This window comes from Eretmochelys imbricata, chromosome 10 (assembly GCF_965152235.1).
Source record: "Eretmochelys imbricata isolate rEreImb1 chromosome 10, rEreImb1.hap1, whole genome shotgun sequence".
Classification (NCBI taxonomy): Eukaryota; Metazoa; Chordata; order Testudines; family Cheloniidae; genus Eretmochelys; species Eretmochelys imbricata.
Window position 1 is genome coordinate 76110567 of NC_135581.1, and position 9475 is coordinate 76120041.

Below are 9475 nucleotides of genomic sequence, written 5' to 3' on the forward strand. Positions count from 1 at the left end.
GCGAGGGTGCAAGGCTCTGGTTCAGATTTGGCTGATTGCTGTTCCCAGGAGATTTCCACCATGTGGGATCATAGTCTCATAATAACAGCTGTTCTCAAAAGAGCTTTTAATAGATTAAATTCTGAAAATTCTAATTAAACTGATAGATGGGTGGAGGGTGGGGAAATGATTGGCAACTTGCTCTGCCTTCTAATCTAGACCCATCAAGACAGACAGACAAGACAGGCAGATCTGACTACTATTTAAGGGACAAAAATCAGTTATCTAAAAAAAAGCTCATTTTCTAATAAAGGTGAAGCAGAAGCTCTGGTTCTTCTAGTGTGATGTCTTATTTGTCCATCTTTCAGAGTGTAAACTCGCAAGAGCTTGTGCTTTTTACAAGGCATATCTACAGAATTTCAGAAAAAAATTAATAATAATGGACTAGAGCCTTCGCTGGTATAAATACTTGCAGCTCCATTGAACTCCATGGAGCTATGGCAGTTTACATCCGGTGAGGTTCGGCTCACAGTGGTGGGATTTTCAGAATGTGCCTCAAGTGATTTAGAAGCACATATCCCATTGACTTTCAATGGAAAGTGTGCTTCTAAGTTGTTTAGGTGCTTTTGAAAATTCTGTCCTATTTCTTTAATAGGCACACATACATATACATGCGTACAAGTACATTATTTCAAACTGTAACTCAAAATGGCTCAGGATATGTCTTGAAACTTCTCCCCTGGGCTGAGACCAAGAATGGATAGTTCCGGTCCGAAAAGAGCAATTTTGAATAAAATCAGGGGCTTATAACAGAAGTACCACTGAATGCCAAACTAGTTTCTCCTGCTCTCCCTTTCTTGGTTGTAACTTTTCATTTGCGTCATCCCAAAAGGTTAGAAGACTAGTGCAGCAGGGTCTTTAATCGCAGGTCAGACAAAATTGAACTGGAAACTTTGGGGAGATTTTTAAGTGGTTGCTTGAACCAGATGACTCTCAATTTACCAGTGGGATCCTTAGAGCAGGTTTCTGCTGTAGCATACCAACTTTACACTCTGAAGACAGAAACCCATTTAAAGCAGATCAAGATAGTGTCCCCTTCTAGCCTTCCCTAGAGAGACATTTCAAAGGATTCAGTGGTGGTTTTGTGATGTAGGCACCATTAGGAACTAGACTGAAACCAGTCGACTCTTTTCTTTTAGATGATAGAACAAACATATGGTAATGACATTTAATCCCAGACAGCCTGGCCTGCACTCTGAGCAGTGACAGAGAGGACAGAGGCTCCATAAAAGATTCTGTATTAACCACTGGAACATCCAATCTCCAGAAAACACATTTTTGATTGATTAAAACATGTTTAAAGACCAGCAGCTTCTCAGGCAGCGAGGACAGAAGAGACATTCAGACAGTGCCTAGAGAAAAAGTTTAAATGAGAACACTCTCCTGAAACCAGGGCACAACAGAATGCTGCTAGAAGATATGGGTCCATGAAGAAGACCTCTTTTAGTTAGTTGGACATAAAACCACTTTTTTTCTCTGTTGTTCCAATCACATTCACTGCAAAACCAAAAGAGTTTCACCTTAAACACATCCCTAGTGTGTCCGTCACCAGAGACAATCAGGGTAATAAAGCACAACTGTGGCACCTCAAGATTTTATCTGGTCATGAACAAAGAAGGAAGATGCCCAGAGGAATGTCAGATTTCTGGAGAGCGTCATGGATCCTGAGAAGGAGGAGAAGGGGATCTTAATGTCTGCACTACTCCGTAACCTGAGACTTCCACTGAAGTTGTGGTGGCTGAGGAACCTCATGTCATCCCTTGTTTTTCAAGATTTCTACTGTTTCCACTGAGACAGCAACCACACCACAAAAATGGCATGGGAAATACTCTCCAGAAACAGGCTTCTGGGCAAACCCACAGTATAGTGAAATACACCTTCATGTGCTGCATAAATTAGGACACCACTGAAAAGCATTTGAGTCTCAGATTTTTATACCCCTGAAATATACTTTCCCCATAAACTTGAGGCACATGAGTAATACATTTTCTCAGAAAAATGCAGAGCTTTTTGGTCTTCTATCCCATAGATGTAAAACGATCTTTGCTAATCAAGCATTCAGCAACTCTGTGCCACAGGAGGCTTGCAACAAAGGTGACGTCGCCTTCATGGACATTAGAAGAGGGAAAGAATTGACTGCCTTCAAGAGACCCGTACACAGAGATTTGCTGTTGACATGTGATGCAGCAATAGTGTACGATTGCAGCCTGGACTTTGGGTATCCTGATATGCATCGTTCATGATTCTATCACATCCTGATATGGATCGTTCATGATTCTATCACAGTCTATGTCACAAATAGTGCTGGTGCCATAACTCTGAGCAGCCTTGGCATTTCTGACTGCATCTGTAATGTATACAGTAAATAAGCAGGTGTTGTGTGTGTGTGTGTGTGTACGCGCACACGTGCATCTCCGGACAGAGTTTAAGGGCAAACTCTCTACTGGACTGACATACTTGGGAGGGGCCAAATGCAGTAGAAAGGGTGTTTTCCCCCCCTCTATAGCAGCTGGAAAACCCACATAAGGATAATCCACCCTACCCACCCACCCACACTGGATGAGATCTCCATGGGGCTCTCCACACTACAATGTAGATGAGGGAGGAGTAGGCTTGTTGAGGGCATAGCCAGTGGATAACTCATGGTGAGAACCAGCAGTACCAAACCCCATGTTGGAGGGGAGCCACAGGCCACATTCACCACTTCTCCAGGTCAGTTATTACTTTATGTGCATCATCCGTGTGTATTCACAGGCTCTACAGCACATGCTGGGGGAAAAGAAATTGTGCTTCAGTGTAGTTCCTTCGGCTTTTGCTCTTACATTTAGGATTCAGCACTAAAACAAAATGTGTTTCCAATCCTCGTCTTGATAACACGAAAACTGCATCAGCGAGGATGACTTTTTACACCAGGAAACATTCGACTTTCGCCAAGATATTCCACCTCCCCCCCTTAGCCCTTGTCTCTAATGGTTGTCCTCCCGTAAGAGAAGGTAGATATGTCAGGAACTCCCTCAGTCACTGAGCGGAGATTGCTTTTGAATATCCTTATTCAGCTCTGCCAACTCCTGCCAGTCTGCGAGTGGAGGAATCTCAGTCAGGTCTTGTGCATGGTAGCGTACAACACTAACCCTAACTCAAAGAGCTAGCAGGAAACATTTTCTGAATAAGACTTTATATATCATGACCAAGGTTTTCAAAAGCGACTAGTGATTTTGGGTCCTTCATTTTTGGGGGCCCAACCTAAGGTGCCTTAAAGGGGCCTAGTGTTCAGAATCCAGGATGAGCAACAGGAGACCCAAATGCCTTGGTGCAAAGCCAACAACAGTTCTCTATGACATACACAGATGTGATGTTCCCTACTGCACTGGAAAAGGAAAAACTTTTTTGTGTCCTGGACTGTGGGAAAGGGGAGCAGAATTTGTCCCACTCTTTCCATCTGTCACAGACAAATAAAGTGATGAAACCTAAGCTGTAGCTCCCTCTGCCTTCCAGGGAGAGCTATGGGAGGACGATACCTGAAAGAAGCTTCCTAATCCTAGATAAGCCTTTGGGCAGTTGGTCTGTATTTGTGTCTCCTGAAATCAAGATTCCACATTGCAGATATCTGTGAAGATGTCACAAAAAATACAGCAATAAATGAATTACAGATCATTGGTTTTTCCCCCATGCTCAAAGACAGGACAGAGCGCTTAGCCAGAACTGCTCATGCCATTTTTATGGGGTACTACTGTATTTATGAAAAATGGATTTTAAATGTCTCTCCTTGTTTAGGAAGGACTACTGAGCAAGAAGCAGTGCACCTGCAATTCATTCCTTATTTGCCTCCGTAAGCCACGTGTGGATGTCTGTGAAAGACCTACAGCACATGAATGAATGATCAACAGTAGCGTTTACACAATGCTGGACCACTCCAGGAGACTTGGATCCTTGTAATAAATGGTTACACAAACACATGGATAAAGGCAAATGAAGCCTCTGATATACCAACTTTCATCCTTTTTTAAAACTGAGAACTTCTCATTTTCTTCTGGAGATCACTCTGCTCCTGGTTTTCTAGTGCCTTTAAACAATTTTCATTCTGTACAGATGTTCAGATCTCATGGTGATGGGCAGAGTGTAAGGAATTTGGCTGAAATAAAAAGGAGCATCTATTTTTTCCCCAGCTAGAGATATTCTATTCCTTCCCCAAAGTTATTAGTGCACAGATAACGTGAACGTTCTCATTCCTACATTAAACTATGTTAGCCTACTGCTAGATATTAGATAGATAGATATTAATTGTATAACATGAAGATGACAAATGATATTAGTTTTAAAAATCTGATAGATAAACTTACAGATTTGTCACTACAAACCCATGAAAACTCTCATCCATATGGATTAGGGCTTTTATGTTAGTGCCCCAAATAATCTGATTGGAGCTAGTCTGTTTTTAAATAAAAGGGGTATATTTAACTACATCAATCTGTTCAATTAAACTTTCAATTGTAAGTTACTTTTAATCCTGTTTCTCGCTTTAGTTTATAATTTGACCTTCAGTACAGACTGGGGCTTTCTTTATTAGAGAATATTGAATGGTCTTGATATTTTACCCATACTTTCTTAATTATCCAAATAATGTTCAGAAAGAAACAATAATATGAAGATGCTTGGGGATATATTGAGAGAGAGAGGGAGAGCCTTTAAAATCCACTCATCAGCAAAAGTGGGGGTCTGGTGAGAATCAGGAGCCGTGTCAACACTAGAAAACTTTGTAGTTATAGTTCACTACTGATGCAGCTTTGCTGGTGGTATCAAAGGTGGAGGCTACTGGAAGTCTTTACATTGGGCAGCTCTTTGGCTTTGCCAATAGTAAACTCAACACAGCTGGGGTGAGTAGGTGGGCAAAGGCCACCTTTCTACTTCTCCAATCCTGGTCCATCTGAGGACAAAATAGCTCCCAACATTGGAGCTAAGAGCAACTAAAGTGCTGCTTTGAATTATGCCTGCTACAGCAGGTCCACACATTCTGTCACGGCCTCTCCCTGCCCCCTGTATACACTAAGGGCTCTATGCCACCCAAAACTTCATAGATGCTTTGCAAAACAGCTGTAGCCAGAGATGAGAATCTGGCCCATTGATTTAAATGGGAACTGGATCAGGCCTTTGGACTGGTGTTTTTGAGAATGGTATTTGGCTCACTTGATCAAATGCCTCATGAGATCTAGTGGCCAAATCCTTAGTGGCTTAGCAATAGGTGTTGCAGGTGCTCAGCATTTCTCTGGCTTTAGCCCCAGTCAGATAACATCTACTGTGTTTCCTTCATCTACTACTCAGACAACGTTCTCTACCTACCTACCAGGTTGGCTTGGCATGGGCATGCTGCTTCTTGCTTATCTCATAGTACTCAAGGGGATGATCTCCTTAGCTGGTATAAATTGTCACAGCTTCCTTGAAGTTAATTGTGTTTTACTGGGAACAGTTGACTTCAAGGGAGCTATGACAATTTACATCAGCTCAGAATCTCCCCCCATAGATTTTATTAAAAAACAACAATGAATGATTTGTTCTGTTGATTCACTAGGAATTGAAGTTGGTCTTACCAACCAATAATTGCCAGAATCACTCTCCTTTTATTCCTTGATGATTGTACAAAATATGCTTTTTCTCTGGCCTTCCAGTATCTCTCCAGTTCTTCCATGGTTTAAAAACAATATATATTTGTCAATATCCTGTAAAAAGGCACAGTTGTATGTTTTAAAAATAATTTTCAAACATGATGGGTCTTTAACCAAATCCATCCTTCTTGCGAGGGAAGGTCTTACTAGAGACACAACATTCATCCTATATGATGAAAAACACACCAAAATAAAGCTTACTCAGTACATGTGGGAGGACTCACGGCTCTTCTTCTATAGTGAAGAGGTACGGGCAAATATTTTAATAACTTGAATGGTAGGATACCAGGGAAAATATGTTCTCAGCACCATACAGAAACCCTGATCGGAAAAAAACCACACAGAGATACCACTAAAAAGGCAGCACGGCTGCCATCATGTTATTTTCACAACAAGCCTTCTGCACTGCCTAATGCAACAGTAGCTTTCTTCACTCTCCTTTAGTTCTATTCGTGTCTGCAACTGAGATTTGTAATTCAACCCAGGAAACCTTTTATTAATTTGCAGGAGCGCAGTGAGACAATATCCAATAATCTCCACTGATCTGAGTTATACCCAGGCAAACCCGCTCAGAAATACCAACAAGCTTTCCACATCATTACCCTTTTGGATGAGTTGTAAAACCTGGGTCCTTGGCTTGAGGTCAGTAAAAGTTCTGTGTCACTCGTTACAAAAGGAGAGTTTTGTAATCCAGGTAGCCCAGCTAAATTCAAATTGCATGATTACATTCTGCTTCGCTAAATTCCCTTGCAGTTTCAAAACATCAGATATTTTTCTTTTCTCATCTAGCGTTGATGTGCAGTGATTACAGGCTACTGCCGTTCACTGCAGAGGCAGCTGCATTTCAGTGAAGCCTGAAGTGATGCCTGTATGGTACAGATATTTTACAAATACCATGTGGTGTGAAAAGGATTATATTAATGTCAGTATGACAGCGACTTTCAAGTACCACTCGCTGAAACTCCCTTGGTAAACTACCAGAGTCTCTACCATTAGCTGACACCTTGTCCATTGACTCCTGATTATGCAGGTAACAGGTTCCCAACCATCAGAATCTATGTGGGTGTCTCCTAAGCAGTTTAGATAATAGGAATTTTGCTTGATTTGAATGAGAGTTTAGCAGCATTAGAGAGACAAAGTGCACGAGTAAGTTAGTATCTTTTGTTAGTCCAGCTTTGCTGGTGAAAAAGACAAGCCTTTGAGCTACACAGAGCTCTTCTTCAGCTCTGTGCAGTGCAAAAGCTCGTCTCTTTCACAACAGAAGTTGGTCCAATAAAAGATATAACCTCACCCACCTTGTCGCTCTAATATCCTGGGACCAACTAGGCTACAACAACACTGCAGCAGTTTAATGAAATTAAATTAAAATAAATTAGCATCACATTTTAATTTAAAATACATAAAAATCCAAGCTAGGTAAAGAATACATCATGTGCATAGTAGATCCCTTAACGACTGGGGACAAATTCCCCTGATCTTAGTTTAGCCAGTGTTAGACCCAAGCATTAAATACCCACCTGAAGTGGCAGTTTGCCATTAAGTTCAATGGAAGAAAGATCGAACCACGGCTTTAGGAGGGTGCACCCATATAACATGTTAACAGTAGGAGCTTTATCCCATAAAGGAGACAAGCTGTGGGATGAATTCCCACTCTGATGGGAGTATGACTTGGATAGCAACTACGAAGTCCCTGGAGAGCTTCTTCCACGTAATATTTGTGGCACGCCCCCATTGAAGATCATTAAATAATTCATCCATCCATACATAAATCAGAACTGTGTTTATGTAACACGATGCTACCACCTGAGAAATTCAGAAGCCTGATTCTCCTCTCAACCTCCACCAATTTTACGCTCGTGTATCTCAGTTTATTTCAGGGGAGATACGCCTAATTTACACAAGTGTAAGCATCAGGAGAATCAGGTCCAGTGCATTCATACTAAATGATGCCGCCATTAGCTTGAGAATGCAGCTGCAAACCAGAGATTTGAAGAAGACTCTGTAAATAGTTTCCTTGGTACTCTCTAGTTAAAATAGTACAATCTCTGGTGGGCTCTGCTCAGCTTCTGAATTTAGGGTATCGATATGCTTGATTAGAATGTTCAGAGTCAGCTCCAGGGAATGGGATGGAATTGTGAGCAATAATTTTTTTTTTTTTTTAAATCTGGTGGGATCCTTCTTTGCTTATGTGAATTTGTTGTCCCTGGAGGTTCCTTTGCTGACCAGTAGAGCAGAACTTGATGGGCCAGGTACAACGGACGTTGTGCCTGCATAACCTATGGCTCAGTTTATGCCAATAGAAACATCATTCAGTCTTCTGGAAACAAAATAGATTGTAGTATATATGAGTCTTGTATACCCATATGGACAGGTAGAGTAGTCCAGGGGATTGGCACTGGACTAGCACACTGAAGACCCTGGGCAAATCACTTGCCCTCGCATCCTTTGTCTATCTTTCCTATTTAAATTGCAGGCTTTTTGGAGCAAGGGTCATCTCTTATTATGTGTTTGCATAGTGCCAAGGACTTTGGGCTGAAGGTTCTACTGTAATACAATAGCAGTAGGTGTGTGTGGATGTGATGTGATTTCATTTCTCTTACTTCCCTGGAAACTACCTGATTCATACACCACTTTGAATAATGTTGCTATGAATGTTTCTGTAGCTTTCCAAAAGGTTTACAGGCAAAATAAAGTTGTGCTTTTCTCCCCTTTTCTATGTCCTTTCATTAGCATAATATATGGTTTCAGAGTAACAGCCGTGTTAGTCTGTATTCGCAAAAAGAAAAGGAGTACTTGTGGCACCTTAGAGACTAACCAATTTATTTGAGCATAAGCTTTCGTGACCTACAGCATAAGCTTTCGTGAGCTTCATCCAATGAAGTGAGCTGTAGCTCACGAAAGCTTATGCTCAAATAAATTGGTTAGTCTCTAAGGTGCCACAAGTCCTCCTTTTCTTTTAGCATAATATATAAGATCATTCTTTAATACCCAAAAAGCACTTATTTAGGAGCAAGAGCCTGAATTCCTCACTTAACCAAAACTCTCAATGACTTCCCTGAGAATTTTTCCCAGTTCTAGGTGTTGTTAATGGGACCTGCACAAAAGTTGTTGCTTCGTGCTGGAGCATGTGTATATGCTTGGAGTGTATATTTAAAGAAGAAAAGAAAGTTCTCTTATTCCTCAAACAAAGAACTATTGCAATAGAGTTCAATGGAAGTTTTTGTCCTATATAAAAGTACAGGCTCAGGTCCTACTTCAGAAAATCTGAGGGATATTTGTTAAAGCAGTAGAATCATTTATTTTATATGTTGGTCACTGGTTTGATGTAATTATTAATTGATTATTCAATGAATTTAGATGATGTGCTTTATTGTTTAATATGCCTTTTATATTTGCTTTAGTGTAACAATTTCAAGTGAATTAAATTTAACTTGCTTTAATATTGATTTTTTTTAAAGTACAAAAGAACATTGTTTACAGATAGCGACATGAACAATCTGAGGGATTTATGAGATTTTGCCAAGTCTGTTTGCTCATTTATGAACCGTGCATTCCCAAAGTTCTGAATGCTAAGTACACGGTGACGACAATGTTTGGAACTTTCTTTAAAATAAAATTTAAAACAAAACCAAAAACAGAAATTTATGCTGCTGCTAATCAGCTTTGGGAAAACTACGGGATGATATGTAATTCGGACGGGGGTCTTATTCTGCCCTGGATTTCCTGTGTTCTCAGTAATGACAATTTAATTGTTACTGCCTATATTTAAATGAATA